This window comes from Herpailurus yagouaroundi, unplaced genomic scaffold, assembly GCF_014898765.1.
Source record: "Herpailurus yagouaroundi ecotype Mexico unplaced genomic scaffold, PumYag 139, whole genome shotgun sequence".
Lineage (NCBI taxonomy): Eukaryota > Metazoa > Chordata > Mammalia > Carnivora > Felidae > Herpailurus > Herpailurus yagouaroundi.
Window position 1 is genome coordinate 7,185,463 of NW_024412394.1, and position 18,192 is coordinate 7,203,654.

Genomic DNA, 18,192 nt, shown 5'->3' on the forward strand with positions numbered 1-18,192 from the left:
GTTCAGTCGGTTGGGCGTCTGGCTTTTGATTCCATCTCAGGTCATGATCTCATGGTTCTTGTGTTCGAGCCCTGCGTCGGGCTCTGCGCTGAGCATGGAGTCTGCTTGGGAGTCTCTCTCTCTCTCTGCCCCTCTCCTGCTCTCTCTCTGTCTCTCTCAAAATAAATAGACAGACTTAAAAAAAAAAAAATTAGAGCTCCTAAGGGAAGAGGATTCTTTTTTTTTTTTTTTTTTTTAATATTTATTTATTTTTGGGACAGAGACAGAGCATGAACGGGGGAGGGGCAGAGAGAGAGGGAGACATAGAATCGGAAACAGGCTCCAGGCTCCGAGCCATCAGCCCAGAGCCTGACGCGGGGCTCGAACTCACGGACCGCGAGATCGTGACCTGGCTGAAGTCGGACGCTTAACCGACTGCGCCACCCAGGCACCCGGGGAAGAGGATTCTAACTGAAGTCAGATTTCTGGATTTAGGACCCGGATCATTAAAGCAGGGAAATCCCTGCCCCAGCCCAGTTCCCAGTGCATGCCAAGCCCCCACCAGGAGACCTGACTCTGCACAATTTTGCTTATGGGCAGCAAAGGACAATCGTGATGCTATGTGTCCTGTGCCCAGGGGCGTACTTAACTTCCTGCCGCCCACCTCCCCCAGCCGCCCACCTCCGCTTCCTGCGATAACAAGGCCACATTCCCTCAATCCTAAAATGCTTACAGAACATCTCTGAAATCGGGATACACCTTACAGTCAATGCCACGTCAAAGTTTAATCAGCAGCAACATTTCTTTCCTAAGGACACAAAAAATAACAGTCCATCTTTTAATCAAAGGAGACTTAGATGCAATGAAATACTGTAGTAGTCCCTTCAGTATCGCAGACACACCCTGTCTGTCTGTCTGCACCCCAGGCCAGCCGGCCCCGCCCTCCTGGCTTGTCAGACTCTAGCCTGAGAGGCTCTGGGCCCCATTCAGCTCTGTCTTCAACACAGTCAGATTCAGCCACACTGAAAATGAACACGGCACAACCCAGATTCCTTCTGAGACCCCACCATGGCCCCACAGCTTTCTGGACCCATTTTCTGAGCTACCCTGGGACAAGAAAGACCCACTGAGAGGAAGCCACGGCCCTGTCCTTAATGCCGAGAAAAAGGGGGAGAGAAAATCCTCACCACTTTTTCGAGTAGGAAGAAATCAACTCCGGCCAACAACTGTCAGCTGGGAGATGAGAGCGAAGTAAAAAGAGAGGCCCCTGGGCTGGACAGAGTCAGGGCCTGCAAAATGCAGTCCCTTGTCCCCCACCTTAGCCAGGAGGAAGGCTGGCTTCTCTGTTTATAAACACTGTGACTGGTGCTTGTAAGGGGCATTTGTTTTGTATGTCCTTAGTGGCAGGGACTTATCAACTGATGGGGACACAGAGGAGGGTCCCAGAGCAGGTGCCCTGGAGAAGCCAGTGTGCCTGAGAGGCAGGGCACCATGACAATTACTTGTTTGCAAGCCCATGTGTTTGATAATAATATGCATTTAAGATATTGAGGCAGAGGGGCATCTGGGTGGCTCAGCTGGTTGAGCATCCAACTTCAGCTCAGGTCAGAGATCTCAAGGTTCCTGAGTTTGAGCCCCACAGTGGGCTCACTGCTGTCAGTTCAGACCCTGCTTCAGATCCTCTGTCTCCCTCTCTCCCTCCCCCTCCCCACTTCTCTTTCAAAATTAAATATTTTTATAAAAAGATACCGAAGCAGAACAGCTGAGGAAGTACGTATCATCGCCTCTCATTTAACAAATATTTTGGAGCACCTACTGTGTGCCAGGCCCTGCCAACAGAGAACAGCATGGACAGTGATCCCTGCCCTCATGGAGCCAACATTCTGAAGGCAGAAGACGGACCACAATTGAGAAACAGAACAGATATGGTAATGTCATAACCTGTGCAGAGGTGCTAAGTGCCAAGGAGAGAAATAAAGCAGGGAGGGGAACAAGGAGCCCTGCGGTCAGGGGCTGCAATTTTAAGGGTGGTCAGGAAGGCTCATTTTAGATGGCAGTAAGGTCAAGGAAAACTTTTCCAAAGTGATGTCTGGGCTGAGGTTTGAAACATGAACAGGAGCTCACCAAACAGAAGGGGTTAGAGAGAGGACCTTCCCAAGAGAGAGCAGGCATGCAAAAGTCCACAGGTCTGGAAGCTCAGGGCTCCTAGGGGAGCCACCAGGAGAAGCAGACCTGACCAGGTCATGGGGGTCCAGCATGCCAGGCTAAAGGAGTCTGAGCATCAACCAACAGGCCTGGGGAAACTTGAGGATCCGAAACTGAGAAGTGATGAGTTTTCTGTTTTCTGCTTTTAATAGGATCTGACAAGGACTGGGTATGAGAAAGTTCTGGAAAAATGCCAAACGGCATTCCCAAAGAACGTTCCACAGGGTACTCACACAAGTCCTAAGAACTCTACATGAAGGAAAGAGTCCCATTATCCAAACAGCTTTGGCAAAAGCAAAATATACATACATATACGTGCACGTATACACCTGCATACCTGCAGGCTCATATTCCTTTTTTGGAAAATCACAATGCTGACCTGCGTGGTAAAGGACCTGAGAAGTCCTGCAGTAAATAAACTTGCAGCTTTGGCCATACCAGCATTTTTCAAACTCACCTGACCACACGACTCTTTCATTTCTCTCTCCTCACACCCTCATAATACCCATGAACTTCTGGAGAAGCAGCAGATTGAGGAAAGAGCTGCTAATCAGTCCCCCTTTCCCAAGCTCGTCTCTTTTCCCATATGCAGCCCCCGCCCCCGTCCTGTCCCTGGCTAGAGGCCCCATCTCTAGAACTCCTCAGCAGCAGCCCACTCTGCCTAGCCACCCGGCAGCCCCAGCCTACAGCAGGTGAACCCAGCACTCATGGTCACTCTCCGTGGGGATGGCATAATCCAAAACGGCAGATAATCCAAAAGCCATTTATTTTGGGCACGCTTAAGTGAGTTTATTTTTACTTCAGCCTTACCTTCCTAATTTGGCCTCACTCACCACATGCTAAAAAGAGCTTGCTTTTTCGAAACACACTGAGTGAAGAGGGGGAAGGGGACTCTGGGAGAGGCTTGGGGAAGCCGGCTGGGGAATTTCGTATGCACTGTGGCTAGTGTCTCTTTCCTCAACTGCATGTTGGAAAGACCTCCAGATTGGAAACCGTGCGGCTGATCTTATCCCTGGAAACAGTAGCCCCCAAAGAAAAATGAACAGAATGTGAGATTTGGTGCAAAAGGTGTGAACTTGAGGGTCACGCCCGCTGAGGTCTGGAGCCCTGTGTGGCAGATGTGGGGGGCTGGTCTGCCCATAACCCTCACCCTTTCCATGATGTGTCCAACTCCCAGCTGCCAGCACCTGTGTCTTTCTACCTGAGGGCTTCTCTGTACTGGAGTCACTTTGCTTGCCCTCACGGTGGGCCCAAAGTGCCAGGGAATCAGCACTCCCCAGCACAAGGGGTGTTCACCAATACCCCCCTCCTCCCCACCTAGAGTAGGGTATAAATACCCCAGCCCACTCATCCTCTCAGGTGGCACAAATCTGAGACTACACTGAATCCCAGGGGTCCCCAGTGGAATTAGCTCCATTTGCCGCCAGGGGTAAGTGACTTGAAAACCCAGCTTTTATTGGCTATGTTTCCTGCCCTGCCTTACATTCCTCCCTCCCTCCCTTCCTTTCCACCCTTCCATCCCCACCCACCAGTGTGCCCCAAGCCAACCTCCCAGATAAACTGCTGACACCCAAATCCTGGTCTCCAGGTCTGCTTCTGCTGGAACCCAAACTAAGCAACCCGGTGGGGGCACCTCCGGGCTGGGGCAGCTGGAAATGACGACTTAGCAAGGTCTGTCTGAGTGTCTGCTTTCCTCCCCCTCCACGAGAGAAGGTGCATAAACCTTCTGAGGCTTATGAAGGTCCCCACGGATGCTGAGTAAACCTCAGCCCTGGTTTCGTGTCTGCACCAAAATCATTTATTCCAAGTCGAGCCTGGGAGGGTCACCTAGCAGACTTCACAGGGACTAAAATATCCACAAAGATTCAGAACCAAGGACAATGGCTGAGAGAAAAGATGCAGATTTCGGCTGTTAGGAGGCAGCCAAGGAAGCTTTAAACACACACATCTGATGTAATCTGTAGGCACGAAGGGATCACCTGATTTTTTACTTTATTTTTAAAAATTTATTCTATTAAAAAAATTTTTTTTTAATGTTTATTCACTTTTGAGAGACGGAGAGAGACAGGGCACAAGTGGGGGAGGGGCACAGAGAGAAAGGGAGACACAGAACCTGAAGCAGACTCCCGGCTCTGAGCTGTCAGCCCAAGAGCCGAAAGGGGGGCTCAAACCCGCAAACTGTGAGATCATGACCTGAGCCGCAGTTCTGAGCCGAAGTCAGACGCTTAACCAACTAAGCCACACAGGTGCCCCGGGGATCACCTGATCTAATTGGCAGGCATCATGGTCATGCCACCTGTTTTCCTTATTAGGCAATAACCTGTCAAAGGGTTTCTCCCCCTAGCATCTTCCAGACGGTGGTCTTGCTGACCTCTCTCACCTACAGTTGCCACTCATGCACCCTACACGCTGGTCCTGGCCTGTTCCCACTCAAGTCTCTAGGTTCCTGCAGGACTACGGGGTGGCCAGGAGAGGCACAGTCTCCACTGAGTGACCGGGGATGAGCCTTGTTCACTGGGTCCTCTCGGGAAAACACCCGCAGGAGTCGAGCTCCTCATCTAAGAGCTGGGACCTAAGGACCCTGGGTCTAGAAACACCATCTCCCGTGATGGGGTCTTCACTTCTTCCCCAACCGTTGTCATTGTATGGCTGCTTTGTGCCAGGCCCATTTCTGGGCACTTGGGATACACTGGGGTATAAACCAGAAAAAAAGTCCCTGCTCAGGCAGTACATACACTCTAGATCTAGAAATCAGCCCCTGCGGGAAAGGACAGCTCTTTGACTGTGTCACCCAGGTACTGGGATGTAATAAGGAGCCATCTCCTCTCATTCCCCCTCTCATTCCCCCTCCCTCCCCACTGCCAGATTACAAGTGCCCCAAATCCCGGGCCTGAATCCATTCAACTGAATTGACACGTGGTCTTCAAAAGACCTGTCAAGTCAAAGACACATTACCAAGCGGTGAGAACCACATTAGCCCTGCCCTGTGATGCAGCAGGGAATGAAGAAGTGGTTCTGAGTGGAGAACCAAGGTCTGCAAGACAGGGAAAGTTCAGGATGGGCTCCTAAAATGCACACCTCTCCACGAATCCAATCTCAGATGCTTAGGACAAAAATCACGCTGCTTCATGTGTGTTTCACACCAGGCAGGGCATCGGGCCCCACTCTCTGACACAGACCCTGGACAAGGGAAGGGGAGGTTCTTAAACCCCTTCCCACCTGTGGCAGCAACTTTGCATGTGGATTTCTCTGCTCATCTCGGGGCACCTTCATCCCAACCAGAATCTCCTGCCCAGGACGCCTCCCAACCACCTGAGCAGGTGCACTCACAGGAGCGCAGACTCATTTCAATATCAATCTGTGCAAAGCCTAATTAGTGAGGTCAGTCAGCCAGCTCTGCTCACACACACCGGCCAGCGGCACACACAGGATGGCAGGATATATGTGCGGCGGAGTTGGGAAGAACAGGTTATGGGATTAGCTGCACTTCAGGATTATCTCTGCTCCATTAGTGCGGACAATTAGGCAATGACAACAGAAATTGAATCAATCGAGGTCCACGAGCACTGAGAGGGAGCAAGGGCAGATCCAACCAGTCTTCCTCTTGTCTTCTGCCCCCTTTTTGTAGACCCCTCATCTCCCGGCTGTCCCTTTTCCAAGGAGAAACGGGAGGTAAAGTACAAAGAGCCTCGCTTGGGCCTCAGGCAACTTGGTTTCTACTATCAGTCCCATCCTTAATTTGCTGTGTGACCTTGGGTCAATGCCTTACCCTCTCTGGGCCTCCGTTTCTTCATCTGTCAAATGACAGGGCTGGACTAGGTGATGGCAGGGACAATGGTGAATGCGGACTGTGCACCATGAACTCAGCCTGGTGCTAAGATACCATTTTGTTCCCTGCGTTCTCCAGTGCCTGGCACATAGTTGGTGACCAGTAAACTTTTTGTTCAGTCAACTCTTCCAACACCCCTATGAAACAAGTGTTGTTATAATCCCACTTTCCAGAGGGAAACACCGACACAGGGGAAGTGAGTGAATCGGAGTCTGGGCAGCCTGATTATACACTGGCATGCCCTACTCAGCTGCCCTCCCTGGATGATCTACTGAGTGCACATGTCAAACAGGGGCAGTGTCTTGGTCCGACACATTCCCGAGCACAGGCTAAGGCAAGCGCTTAGTAAATGCTTGAGGACAGGCAGCTGGCATCATTTTCTGTCTTTCCCTGCTGGCTCCACAAGCCACCCTCTGTGAGCCTGCGAGACACAAGACTCTTCAGGATACACCCATCCATCCATTCAGTCTCTCCTTCCCCCAGTATGAGCACTGAGTGCCTGCTGTGTTCCAGGCTCTGAGGACGTGAAGCCAAGCAGGTCAGCCCTGGAAGGTTTACCATGTTACAGCACAGTGTGGTGAGCGTTACTCACTAGAGCAACTGGTGTCCCAGATGAGGCCAGGGAACAGGCAGGGTTAAGTGAAGGGGGGTGAGGGTATTACAGGCAGAAAGAGTGGAAGTGGAGAGCCCAGGAGGAGCCGAGCCCAGCACCCTCAGGGGGACTGCCCTGAGCAGTTCCAGAGGAACAGTAGCAGGATGCAGGTAGACGTGTAGGCAAGGCCTGACCACGGAGAACCAATCAGGGTACCAGTCAGGGCACCGGTACCACCTCTGCAGGGCAGGGGAGAGGGAAGGGAGCTTGCTTTCTGGGCAAGACTCAGCATTCTACATGTATTATCAATCTTATTCATTGCTATATTTTCAGTACTTAGGACAGGGTCTGACACATAGTAGGTGCTCAAGAGATATGCACTGTGTGAATGAATGCATTATTCTAATTCCCATAAGAGCCCTTGAAAAATAAGGAAACCGGTTCTGAGAGGTGAAATGACTCTCCATATGAATAAGCAGGGAGATGGGAATTCAAGCCTTGGTGTGGGTCCAAATCTGCCCACCCAACCCCCACCCACATTCGTGTTCTTTGCCGAAAGACTTTCAAGTGCCTCCCAAAAAGGGGCAAGTATATTGCCCCATCCTTGGCTTTGGATCTGACCATGAGACTTGCTTTGGCCAACAGAATAAGATAGAATGATGTGTCAGCCTCAAGGCTGGGCGTTAAGAGACCTTAAAGTCCCTCTTGCCTTCTTGTGCTTCTGCCACTGCCATGACAAGAGTGCACCTGGGCTAGCCCACAGGTCCACATGTAGGAAGAGAGACAGGGAGCAGAGTTACCCTGGCTGAGTCTCTCTGTCAAGCCCAGCTCAATGCCACCGCTTTCTGCCACTGGGTTTGAGTCTTTGTTACTCCGCAATAGCAGACAAATACAACAGGTCTGTTTTTATTTCAGGCAGAAAAGTGACACATTAATGGTGTCCAGATAGCACACAGGAGATGCAGGTAAATCTAGGGTGGGTAGGAAAGGCTTCCCAGAGGAGGAAACGTTTGAACTGCGGCTAGGTGATGGGTAAGATATACCATTCATTCAAAACACACTAACTGAGCATATAGTGTGTGCCAAGTACTGTTCTGGGCACTGGGATTTTTCAGAGGAGAAGGGACAGAGAAGGGCATTCTAGGCAGAGGGAACAGCACACACAAAGGCTTGGCAGTCCTGGGAACCGTCTGGTGTACCTGGATAGAAAGGGACAGGTGAGGAGATGAGGTTCCAAGGGCAGGCGGGCCAGGTACAGGAGTTTGGGCCGTATGCTGAGGCGACAGAGACCCATGGCAGGATTTTAAGTAGTGTGGCAATGAGACGTGGCTTTGGCTTTAAGCCAGACCCTCTGGTGGCCGCGAAAACGGTTAGCAGGAGGCAGGAAGGCCAGCCAGGAAGAGATGCTGCCACATTGCTGACTGATAGCCATGGTAATGGGATGGAGAAAGGACTGCAGAGGAAGAGGGGCAGTTTTGGGTACGGGCTAAGGGGGAGGGGCAGGGATCATGCTTTGGTCTCCAGCCTGGGCAACCAGGTGGTTGTGGGAAAATGGGAGGAGGGTCAGTTGTGTGGGTAGGGGAGAAGGGAAAACCTGGGATCATGCTCACACTGGAGGGACCCCCTTTCCTTGCCTCCTCTGCAGGGTTTGGGGCACACCCCGCCACCCAGCCTTCTGTCTGAGCCACCCAGAGGCACTTTGGCCTTCCTGTCCTTTCACTCCTCACCCTCCTAAGAAGGTCCCTCGATCACGGCTGTTCCTGTACTTTGTGCTGACACAGTGGTGCCGGCAAGGACAGGGGTCTCTGGAGGATGGGGCAGGGTGGCCGCAGGAGCAGGAGGGGCAGGCAGTGGCCGCAGCTGAGCCTGCCCCCTCTGCCTATCCCCGGCCTGGTGTGACCAGGTCATCCAGGCAGATGCTTGGCCACCAGCTCAGAGCCCCCACTCCATCTCCCTTCCACCCCCCACCCCCAGGATGGAAAATCCTCAGAGGGTCAGGGCTCAGCCACCAGGGACCCAAGCATCCTGCCACATGCATGGAAGCCAACAGAGTAGAGAAGGGAGAAGGAATTAGAGAGGCAGTGAGGAGTGGAGGGCGGCAGGTAGGGGACCCACACCGAGGCTTTCGGAGATGTGGAGCCACTGCCCCTGGAGAGAGACAGAACTGGAGTCAGAGGGGACCTTGGAGCCAGAGGGAGGGGAGAGAGAGAAACAGGGGCAGTGGAAGTGCAGGTGCCCATGGAGGAGGGGGGGAGGGGAAGATTCGCCAAGACAGTGCTGAGACACTCACACCGCCAGGCAGCAGCTGTGACTGGGGGGCCCCTGCTGGGGGTGGAGCTGTTCAGAGGGGCGCAGAGGAGGACATCACCAAGACACCTTTCCCCGAGGGCGCCAGACCCCCAACCAGGATCTCAGGCACCTGCGGGTGGAGGCTGGGGTGGCCAGAGAGAGGGGGCTGCTTTGACAATTTGAAATAAAATGGGCACAGTGTTCTAATACTAACAGCCTGTTATTAAAATCAAGTGCTATTTTGCAAAATGCATTTGCCAGGGAATCGCTAATTACAGGCAAGGCGCATTTCTGTGTGTTGGTGCCGATTAATCCTGAACGGTTTAAGCAGTCGAATTTTATACATATAATTATCATTCGAGATTCACAAAACAGCAACAAGATGCTCCGGGACTCTGCCCTTGAGGGACGTTGAGGCCGGGGTGTCATGGCAGGGAGGACAGGGTGCATAGAGGTGTCCAGACGGGGAGATTCAACTGTGTGCTGAATCAAGGGCGGGTTCACCTTGACCTGCCTCCTTTCAATTTCTCACATCAAGGAAGGAACAAAATAAAGACCCTGTTGGAGAGGGAAGGTCACCGCCTGGGGCTGGGGGAACCTGGGACTCAGCTCGCAGGGGGCCACTAGCAAAGCTCCCCCACTTTCCAGACAGAGCCCCACTGGGAGACGAAGGGGGCGTTCCATTCTCCCTGAGCCTAGGTTTTTCATCTGTGAAATGGGCTAGCAGAGGAGTATGTTGAGTATCTTGGGGACGAAGGCCACATCCCCTAAGACCGGAAGGAAAAGAGGGACTCTTCATGGGGTACTGCAGTGCTACTCAGTCAATGGAGGCGCAGGAAAATCAAGGAGCCTCTAGAGCAGATGGGTCCTCCCGGCAGAGGGAGCCGTGGGAGGTGGGGGGTGGGGGCGGTCGCCAGCCTCAAGGCATGCTGGGAGATCCTGCTGGGGAGGAGGCTGAGGTAAGCCCACGGCTACAGAAAGAAACAAGGGAAAACTAAATGGTACCGGAGGGCCACCTGGCCAGTCTGCAAGGAGGGCGCAAGTCGGGCGGGGCCTAGAGGGTGCCCAGGAAGGTGAGTCAGGTGGGCAATGACCAAGGGAATCCGGTGCTCCGAGAGGGAGCGGAGGGAGCCAGAAGGCTGAGTCCAGCCAATTTTGCCAGAAAAGAAGGCCAAAGGCGCCAGCCTGCCACCTGAAGCAGAGAATAGAGGTGTGTGAGCGTGTGCTCCCATGGGGAGTCAGATGAAACAGGGAGGTCCCGGCTGCACAGAGCCCTGGGAGGCCCACAGCCCCGCCCACCCACCCTTCCCTCCCGCTGAAGCTGCGGTGACCCACTTCACCACCGGAAGCCGGGGTGCAAGCCAAGCAAGCCTGCCAGCAAGGGAGTCGTGTGAAGGTCATGTGTACCTGCGTCAGAATCCCTGGGCCCCTGGCCTTCACTGCTTTCGAGCTCTTGTGAGTGGGGCCCAGGAATCTTCTGGGCACGACACTCTGAAAACCACTGGCTTAGAAAGGTGGCAGCATCTATGGGGGAACCCACAGTATTTAGAGGAAACAGAATCTGGGGTGGGAGCCTAGGATGCTTTCCCGGAGCCCTGCCTCCTGTCTGCTTCTCTCAGCTTTGTGCAATGGGCGAGAAGTGTCCAGCATGGGGCCCCACTGAATGTGTGCATAATGGTCTGGAACCGACCAGGGGAGAGCAGGCACAGGATTGGGCTTGCCCTCTGAGCGACGTTAAGGAGACCAAGCCCGTCAAAGGGCACTAGGACCCGGCGAGTCTCTGCACGGATAACCTTTTAGGCACATTTTACCACTTTTGTTACTGTGCTACTTACTGCTTCAGAGGCTCCAAGGGCCTTTTGAAGGCCAGGGTGAACAAATGTGGTAAGACCTGTGAATGTAGCCTGGCACACAGTAGGTGCTCCATAAGTGCTCTGTATCTGGGATGTGAACCCCTCCTCATCCTCTCTCTGAATGGCCACTGAGGACTCTGACCCCCAGTTTTGCTTCTTCATGGAGTCCCTCGATGGCATCGCCCACTGAACTCTCCACCAGTGCATTTTACAAGGGCTCAGGAGGCACCCTAACCCTGGGCCTCAGCTCAGGTTAGGGAAGGAAAATCATACGGAGTCACTGAACTGAGGCCACCTTCCCCGGCCCCCACTGCCTCCCTGTTTTTAGTGCTTTAAGTTACTGAAGGATCTTTGGGTGCTTTATCACCAATAGCCCTCAGGAGGAGTCAGCATAACAAGACTTTCTTTGACCAGAGACACTGAATAATAGTTCAGTCCGTGCAGCACCAACTGTGTGCCATGCTGGGACCAGGCGCTGGAACGCAGCTAGGTTCTACCACCGACCCTGTTTCCTGGAGCCACAGACAATCACATAACTGGGCCAAGCCCCTCTCACAACAGGGCAGGAATGCAAATCCCGTGGCCTTGAAGAAATTCGAATACTTTCTGTTTCCACAGACAGCATGGAAAGGTGAGTTGCCTGGCCCCAGGTCACAGAGCGGGTTAGACACAAACCGGGCCTCCAGGCTGCTCCTTCTCACTGCTACCCCGCTGGGTTTGTGGTATAAAGGCTGTGACGGACCAGAAAAGGGGCTAGGAAGGTCAGCCCAAGTCCTGTGTCACTTCCCAGAAGTTCTAGGAAAATCACACACTGTTTTCCTCATAATTGTAAGTGATGGGTACAGGAAACCTGAGGATAACGTCCCCATTCACCTGTTTTCTTATCACACGGGAGAGAAAAAAATTTTTTAATAAAACCACCTCCAAACCTTGATACCCTAACCTGCCAAAAACACATGCAGATTTAAATACACAGCGGGGCGCCTGGGTGGCTCAGTCAGTTAAGCGTCTGACTTCGGCTCAGGTCATGATCTCGCGGTCCGTGAGTTCTAGCCCCGCGTCAGGCTCTGTGCTGACAGCTCAGAGCCTGGAGCCTGTTTCAGATTCTGGGTCTCCCTCTCTCTGACCCTCCCCTGTTCATGCTCTGTCTCTCTCTGTCTCACAAATAAATAAAGGTTAAAAAAAAATTTAAATACACAGAAAAATCCTACTGGGGTCAACTTAGCCATTGTCCTGCCTCCAACAGGTGTCCCATTACAGGACAGATGAGCTGGTTGCCTTCTCCAGCCCACTCACTCCTCGGGTGTCTTGGTAACTGGCCTCACGGGTCAGCCTCCTCCCTCTCCCCCGAATGGAACCCCCGGCCTTACCACATGTAACATCCTTGCAGCCCATTGCTCTCTTCGATTGTGAAGGAGGTGAAGTTTGGCCTCTGGTGCGCCCCTTCTGTGCCTTTTCCATCATTCTCAGGGGCCTGACTCTCACCCAGGCAGGGGACCAAGGCTCTTCTGCTCACCTTCTCTCTCCAGACCAGCCAGCCTTTAAACTATCTTTTCTTACCTAATGAAACGCCCTTTCTGTCAGTAAAAGAGTGTGGGGAGTCAGAGCACGGTGGGGGAAATACTGTCAGGGGCGAGGGGCTTCCAGGCGCCCTGAAATCGGGCATCGGCAGAGACTTGCCAACAAGCTCAGCCTGAGAATAGCAGTTCATCCTTCTCCTGAACCCCCTCTTCCCCCCACACCCAGGTGCTGCTCCAGGAAATGGAATCAGGAGGCAATGGTTCTAGAAGCTACAGCCTTTGTTCTTCTCTTTCCTGCGAGGAAGAGCCATAATGGCATCACAAAGTACTGCACTTGGGGTAAGGAGAACTGGGTTCTGACACAGTCCTGACACAGTGCCCGCATGGCTGTGTGACCTGAGGCAAGTCACTTCCCCTCTCTGGACTTCAGTTCACCATCTGTAAAATACAGGACTGGTGTAGATGGACTTCCAGATTTCTTCTGGTTCAGGCCACCCAGACTCTGATTCTGTGACAAGGCAAGGGCCCCAGTGAGGCTCCACAGCCCACCTCCGGGACGATGCTGGTGACTGGGGAGGGGGAGCTGAAGACAGGAGCGTTGCACAGGCCACCTCTTGCCAGTCTCTGAAAGCACCCAGAGCACAGGGGTGGCCCTGCTGCTGGCTGGCCCCACAAGGCAAATTACAGACTCTCAAGGGTGCCTATGACAAATGACAACTAAGTGGTTTGCTTTCCGTATGCAAATGAGGCCGCCAATTTACATTCATTTGCACCTGATGGGTGTCTGAAATGGATGCATTTGATTTGTGCCTGATCTGTAAATGTCTAATTTATTAATCAATAAAACGTCATGTACAGGCGTGAGGATCCCCAGTTCCAGCCGGCCTCCATATATATGTAAATAATGCCATCTCTCAATCTACTTGTTATGTAAATGTTAATATAAAACTGACAGAAAAATGCATCTGCACAACTTTATGAGCGGAGGGAACTGAGATTTACGAACGCTCACTGGCTTTTCCGGTGACTCCTTCCTCTTTCCACTTTTCCCTTATGCCAGTTGACCCATCTCACCTCCTCCAGGAAGCCCACCTGCTCTCCCAGGCTTCCTACACTGTCAGACCTCCACCCAGAAGCCCTTGCTGTTACCTCCTGCACAGTCTTGGTTTTCTCTGGCCCTGGCCCTTTGCCCCCGAGACTGCCCCCTACACTGCACTGTCTCCACCCGTCCTGCCCGCCATCTGTCTCCTCTCCATCTCTGTGTGTTAAAATTTACCCCTCCAAGGACCAGCTAAAAGTCACCATCTTAAACCCACAAGGATACCGAGCATGTAGGCACAAGGACCCTGCTGGGAAGAGGGAGGGATCGGGGCCCCAGGCCTCAAGATGCTCCTGGCTTAACAACAGCACTGTTTCCATGGCTGGAAGCCAGGCGCTGTTCTGAGCACTGCATGTAGAACGATCTCTGCATGGAGGATGCCCATGGTGCAGAGGAGGGAAACCGGCCTTCTTCAGAGAGGTCATCTACACGCAGGTGCAACGTGATGGAAAGGGGGCTTGAACCCAGGCAGTGTGGTCCAGGGTTAGTCTCAAAACCACAGTATGGCCGCCTTTTCCCAGGGAGCAGAAAGGGTCATTCCAAGCCATGGAAGCCAAATTAAAACCCTTTTATAGTACTCAAAGGGGCCACAAAACAAACCTTGGCAAAGACAGAATACAACAGCCTTCTCTAGCCTGTTCTCCCAGGAAGGCAGCTTGAGTGGATCTCATAACCAACTTGTCTTTAGCACACTTGTTCCTCACACTAGCTAGGGCTCTCTGCCCTGCTCCTGAGCCCACAGGGTCCCCCCCATCACAGCGTTTACTTTCCCCCATCTGACCTCTCCTGTCCATTATGAGGTCAAGGCCAGCTCTTCCCGTGTCATCAACAGCCCCCGGAGCACCCAGCCACTCTGAAGACGTGTTGAATGACTGGACCAGAAGATCCCTACCCACTCAAGCTCCTGCTACTCCTCTTCTCCCTGCACACGACCGTGTCCTCAACCCCAGGCTTCAGGAACCGCTCAGCTCATGCTTTACAGATGAAACCAATAAAATGTGATAGATGGGGACAAGAAAGGGACTAACACCCGCCAATGTTTATCCTGCACTAGGGGGTTGGCACATTGATACCCGGGACGTGAAAGCAGTGTTCCCAGCATCACATACCCAGGAGAGGGTACAGCCAGGTTCACATCTAGGTCTGTCCAGCACCAGGTCCAGCTGTAGACAGGATCAGTCAAGGCCTAGGCTGGGTGACCTGAAAAGGGCTGAGAAGGACATCCCCCGCCCCCATCTTCCCTAGCCATCATCCTCACTGCCTTATATCCCACCATTAAAGATCTGGGACTCCTCTCCCACAGGAATGATCTCTGAGAGCCCACACAGCCCCGAAGCAGGAATCAAAGGCAAGAACGCAGTCCAAGTGGTCTGCAGGTTGGCCCAGGTCCCTGTTCTATCAACACCAGCATTGGGTTTTGTGTTGTTGGCAAGGAGGGGCTGCAGGAAGGGGAGGTGAGCACAGTTCTGATGAAGGCCATGTATCTCCATCAAGAGGAAAAAAACCCAAACTTTCATTCAATGTTTTGTCTTCGATGCTCTGTTCCGCTGAGGGCGTAAACTTGGATTTGTCAGCAGAAACTCAGGGAGACAAGGCTGTGACACCAGTGGTGGCTAAGGAAAGGACCCCTGTGTGCAGGACCAGTTATAGCTGGTCTGCAGCACTTTTAGGAATTCCTTTGGAAAATGGGTATTTCACTCGTCCTTAAAAGTAAAATGAAAGTTGACCTCCTCTGTACCGGAAAGCAGTTCTCTAGAAGCTGCCTGAAGGAAAGGTCTAGAAGTACAATCAAGCTAAGGCTTACTTTTCCAGCCTCTTGTCCACCAACGCAATATTCCAGAACAGCCCAAGGTATGAATATGGGAGAAAAATGAAAAGAAAGACGCCAACAGCCATTGATGTTTATTGTAAACCAGAGGGATGCAAATTTCATTTTATTTGATTGGCCCCATCATCTATGAGGTGATATACTGTTAGGCACAGGGAGATAAAGAGGCTCAGAGAGGTTAAGAAATTTATCTAAAGCCACACAGCTAGCAAATAGCAAAGTCAGAATTTGAAATCAGATCTTTCTAACCATAAAACTGGACTCTTTCCAGGACCCGAAGCCTCCAGTTACGGAAGGAAAAGGTCTGAGCCACTACAGATGATGTGCCAACCTGAAATAAGAATAGGAAGCTCGATTTCCAGATGATTTAGAAAGAGAACTAATATACACCTGGCTGCAGACACAGTGAATATGTAAGTGATTAAAGAGAAATGTGCCATATTGTACTTGAGAAGAGTTTGAAGATCTTACGCTATAAATTATTCTACCCATTAATGATTGCTTAATGATGCTATTTTTAAAATAATTAAAACAAAAACACCTTAGGGCATTTGAAACTACATAGTTAGAGTCTAGATTTTGGGCCAGGTCCAGTTTGTAGTCTGGGTCATATAAAGGAGATCGAGGAACCTTCGGCCCACCAGGCATAATGATAATCGTAACTATAATAGCTACCATATGCGGTTAATAACTGCAAGTGTTTTAAACACATGAGCTCATAATCCTATGGAGTGACTGTTATTCCCATCCATGGAGGAGAAAATGGGAGTCTCAGAGAGGTGCCTGCCCAGCCCAAGGTCACACAGCTGGTTAGGACGAAAGCTGGGATGGAAATCCAGTCTTCTCTCGTGCCAGATCTCAAGTAACCCCTACATCACATCCTAGCTTTTTAAAGAAATTTTCAAAAAAGAGTTATCTTAAAGGACACCTTTAATTTCCTATTGCCAACCCTTAAGCTCGAATATGACAAAGATCCCCGGTGGCATCTCCAGCCCCATCTGGCCAAGGTGGAGCCGCCCAGGGGCACCAGGCAGAGCAGGCGAATGCAGGGAGGCAAAGAAGCACAGGGACCCCTGACGCGCTGTGGTCATGGGAACCAGCAGGCAGGCACACCTTTCCCAGCCCTTCAAGGCAGAAGTGAGGAGGAAGCTGGACTAGATGACTCTAAACTTTTTTTTTTCAATGTTTATTTAGCTTTGAGAGAGAGAGAGGGAGAGAGAGAGGGAACACACGCACGTGTGCTCGGGGGAGGGAGAAGGAAGGGAGGGGGGCAGGGAGGCAGAGGAAGGGAGGGACAGGCGGACAGAAGTAGGGTGCAGAGGATCCGAGGCAGGCTGTGTGCTGACAGCAGAGAGCCCGATGCGGTGCTGGAACCTTCGAACTGTGATATCATGACCTGAGCCGAAGTTGGACACTCAGCTGACTGAGTCACCCAGGCGCCCCTGGGCTGGTTGACTCTGGTGCTCAGATCCTGGGAGACCAGGCTTCTGTCTACCTTGCCTTGTCTGGGAACTCCTCTGGGGGGAAGGAGATGCCTCCCATCTGTCCTGCTGCTGCTATACTGGGGGGCCAGTGTGGAACCCCACCAAAGAGGCACAGCTCACTCCAGAGGCTGAGGGCCCTGGGCTCACAGTCTTCCAAGGGGCAGGCAGGGTCTTCTGAGCTGTCCGATCCTCTCTGCAGGAATTCTCCCCTGTGGATCCTCCAGGAAGCCTCCTAAAATGGTTATCCAACCAGTTGCACCCCTACCTCCATTCCCACCGCCTCGAGGACATATTCTGGGCTTAGTTCATTTGCGTGTCTGGGGAAGGCACTGCATGGATGGCTCTTGCTCCTCCAGTAAGCAGGGGCTCCCCGTGGGCATACACCTGCTAATTTGTCTTGATTTTCCCTCTCCCCTTTTTCTTTTTTCCAGACCTCAGGGATGTTCTCAGGATGGAAAATAAAAGATGCTGAGGTCACTGCCCTTTCTATCTATTTTAGAAAAAGAAAAAAAAGTGTGAACTTAATGATGAAATTATTTGCAGTGCTCTGAAGGGTGGATGGCAGAGCAGAGCAACTCTGAAGGCACTGAAAAGAGGTGGGAAGTCAGTTGGCACTTCAAAGACCCCAGGACCTTTGCACAACCCTGGGCAGAAGAGAATGGAAAGTTCCAATTGTGACAGAAACAGAAATTCCCACATCAGTGTGAGGTGGGGGCTCAGGGTCAGATTTATGGCAGTGGAAATAAAATAAAGCATGATATTTATTGCCCCCCTACATTTGTGCGCCCAGCTATCCACATTTTTTTTCCCGGAGTTGGTCAATGTGGGCTTAAGGGAAATGTAACTCATTTTAATATTTGCTTAAACCAAATGGAATATAGAAAGGAAATAAATCTGCTGCCAAGCCATCAAGCTGTACATTTTAAACCCAAAATAAAGGGCCTGATGGATTTACATTATGCATAGTTTCTGCCCCTGCTCTCTGTGTTCACCTTGCTAATGATATTTCATGAAAGGTGGTGGAGAGTTTGAGCTGTCTGGGCTCCACTCCCAGCTCTGCCACTTACTAGCTGAGTGACTCTGGGTCAGGTAGTGAACCTCTCTCTGCTTCAATATCCCCAGCCATAAAATGGGAGTAATAATTGGATGCACCCCACGGGGGAGATGTGACAATTTGATCAGATCACCTATGTGCACGCGTGGCCCGGTGCCTGGCACGCAGTGAGTTTCAATACAGGGTAGCTATTATTATTACTCTAATTCGAAGTATTCTTATTATTGTTATGAACTTCCTAATTTCATGCCACAGATACCCTGAAGAGAAGCATAGATTTTCATTTGCTTACAAATCTTCCCTTATTTCCCTGGTTAGAAGTTACATATGGTCCCTATGGGTGAATGTGACAGGCCACATACTTGCTGTAACATGAGGAACTAGCAGGCCCAGGGGTAGTCGATACAGAAGGAACTCAAGCAGAGATGGTCTCTCTCTATGGGGTGCCAGCTGCCTGCTC

The 18,192-nt window shown here is 51.7% G+C and overlaps 2 long non-coding RNA genes across 2 annotated transcripts; one reads left to right on the forward strand and one right to left on the reverse strand.

Moving 5' to 3' along the window:
* Window positions 1-9,225: 9,225 nt before the first annotated feature.
* Window positions 9,226-14,102, reverse strand: LOC121029413 (uncharacterized). Its single transcript, XR_005789719.1, has 2 exons — window positions 12,118-14,102; window positions 9,226-9,452 (listed from the first exon to the last, which is right to left on the reverse strand). It is a non-coding gene; the product is annotated as an uncharacterized LOC121029413 (long non-coding RNA).
* Window positions 14,103-14,153: 51 nt separating this feature from the next.
* LOC121029414 (uncharacterized) lies at window positions 14,154-17,637 on the forward strand. The gene is made up of 3 exons (XR_005789721.1): window positions 14,154-14,495; window positions 15,466-15,607; window positions 17,110-17,637. It is a non-coding gene; the product is annotated as an uncharacterized LOC121029414 (long non-coding RNA).
* The last annotated feature ends 555 nt before the right edge of the window (window positions 17,638-18,192 follow it).